General features: G+C 65.8%; 1 non-coding gene across 1 annotated transcript in view; it reads right to left on the reverse strand.

Moving 5' to 3' along the window:
* The window catches only part of LOC147125906 (18S ribosomal RNA), a 1,890-nt gene extending 1,631 nt beyond the window's left edge, over positions 1–259 (reverse strand). The window contains exon 1 of the ribosomal RNA XR_015085232.1: positions 1–259. This exon is cut by the window's left edge and continues 1,631 nt beyond it. This is a non-coding gene — a ribosomal RNA (18S ribosomal RNA).
* Positions 260–2,500: the final 2,241 nt, after the last annotated feature.

Genomic DNA, 2,500 nt, shown 5'->3' on the forward strand with positions numbered 1-2,500 from the left:
GAGGGGACCCTGCCCCGCGGGGCCGGGCCCGCGTGGGTTTTGGGTCTGATAAATGCGCGCGTCCCCGGGGGTCGGCGCTCGTCTGCATGTATTAGCTCTAGAATTGCCACAGTTATCCAAGTAACGGCTGGAGCGATCAAAGGAACCATAACTGATTTAATGAGCCGTTCGCAGTTTCACTGTACGGGCCGTGTGTACTTAGACTTGCATGGCTTAATCTTTGAGACAAGCATATGCTACTGGCAGGATCAACCAGGTAGCCTCGGGCCGGGAGGGAGCGGCGGGCCACCCCCGCGGCGGTTCGCCCGCGCCGGCGTCGGGCCCCGCCCGGAACGGGGCAGGGGCCGCGCGCGGACGCCCGCTCGCGTGGGGGAGGGCGCGCGCCGTCCCTTCGGTAGGTGGGCTGGAGCCGCCTTAGCGGGCGTAGGACGGGGGCCTCCTCGCGGGAAGCCCCGCCGCCGCCGCGCTAGGGGAAAGGGTTTGAGAAACGATGCGTTAGCCGGAAGGCCCGCCGGCAAGGCGACCGTCCCGCTGCTGGGGCGGGGAGGGGCCGCGGACGAGCGGCGGGCTCCGTGGTAGGACTGCTGAGATCGGTGGGTCGCCTCGGCCTCGCTGCCGTACGGTCGCGCCGGGGTTGGCCGCGGGCCAAGCTCGCGAAGTAGCCCCGGCGCTGGAGAGCGACCCGCTGGCCGGAGGAACCGTCCGCCCGAGCGACCGGCGCGAGGCCGGTGCCGGCGGGGGCCCTCCGATGGCGGGTCATGGTTGCCGATCGGTCGGTGGGGGAATGGAGGTGCGGTGCGTGGTGAGGAGCTCCGGGCGGGGCGGGCCTTCGCCCGGCCCGCGGAGTCCGATTGAGCGCCGCCCGGGTCGGGCGGGCCCGCTCCGTTGAGCGCACGGAGGTTGAGATAGAAAATATTGCAACACGCGGAGCTCCAGGAAGGGGGGCCCTCGCCCGGCCCGCGGAGTCCGATTGAACACCCCCCAGGTCGGGCGGGCTCGCTCTGTTGAGCGCACGGAGGTTGACATAGAAAATATTGCAACACGCGGAGCTCCAGGCGGGGGGGGCCCTCGCCCGGCCCGCGGAGTCCGATTGAACACCCCCCAGGTCGGGCGGGCTCGCTCTGTTGAGCGCACGGAGGTTGAGATAGAAAATATTGCAACACGCGGTGCTCCAGGCGGGGGGGGCCCTCGCCCGGCCCGCGGAGTCCGATTGAACACCCCCCAGGTCGGGCAGGCTCGCTCTGTTGAGCGCATGGAGGTTGACATAGAAAATAATCCAACACGCGGAGCTCCAGGCGGGGGGGCCCTCGCCCGGCCCGCGGAGTCCGATTGAACACCCCCCAGGTCGGGCAGGCTCGCTCTGTTGAGCGCATGGAGGTTGACATAGAAAATAATCCAACACGTGGAGCTCCAGGCGGGGGGGCCCTCGCCCGGCCCGCGGAGTCCGATTGAACACCCCCCAGGTCGGGCAGGCTCGCTCTGTTGAGCGCATGGAGGTTGACATAGAAAATAATCCAACACGCGGAGCTCCAGGCGGGGGGGCCCTCGCCCGGCCCGCGGAGTCCGATTGAACACCCCCCAGGTCGGGCAGGCTCGCTCTGTTGAGCGCATGGAGGTTGACATAGAAAATAATCCAACACGTGGAGCTCCAGGCGGGGGGGCCCTCGCCCGGCCCGCGGAGTCCGATTGAACACCCCCCAGGTCGGGCAGGCTCGCTCTGTTGAGCGCATGGAGGTTGACATAGAAAATAATCCAACACGTGGAGCTCCAGGCGGGGGGGCCCTCGCCCGGCCCGCGGAGTCCGATTGAACACCCCCCAGGTCGGGCAGGCTCGCTCTGTTGAGCGCATGGAGGTTGACATAGAAAATAATCCAACACGTGGAGCTCCAGGCGGGGGGGCCCTCGCCCGGCCCGCGGAGTCCGATTGAACACCCCCCAGGTCGGGCAGGCTCGCTCTGTTGAGCGCATGGAGGTTGACATAGAAAATAATCCAACACGTGGAGCTCCAGGCGGGGGGGCCCTCGCCCGGCCCGCGGAGTCCGATTGAACACCCCCCAGGTCGGGCAGGCTCGCTCTGTTGAGCGCATGGAGGTTGACATAGAAAATAATCCAACACGTGGAGCTCCAGGCGGGGGGGCCCTCTCCCCCCCCGGTGAGTCCGCTCACAGTGCCCCTATGTCGGGCAGGCTCATTGCAATGTGCGCATGGAGGTTGACTTAGAAAATATTTGAGAGTGACATGAGCTCCAGGCAGACACCGACTCATCGCCCGTGGGGTGTCCGACGAGCCCTCACCAATCTTGGATTAATGTTTGGCGAGGCTCCCCTGATCAGCTCTGGAGGTGGCAAGTTCTGAAAAAGTGGTTTCTGAAAATGTGCCCCTTGTATTTTGTGAAACCAGGGGTAACCTAGCGAGTAGGCAAACTCATCCCCTGACTGGGGGGATCAACTTTTACCTACTACAGCGCCCCTAATGGCCAAAAGTGGTACTGCTCCCCCTG

Source organism: Filicampus tigris, unplaced genomic scaffold, assembly GCF_054856515.1.
Source record: "Filicampus tigris isolate MCC_2025a unplaced genomic scaffold, RoL_Ftig_1.0 HiC_scaffold_31, whole genome shotgun sequence".
Classification (NCBI taxonomy): Eukaryota; Metazoa; Chordata; class Actinopteri; order Syngnathiformes; family Syngnathidae; genus Filicampus; species Filicampus tigris.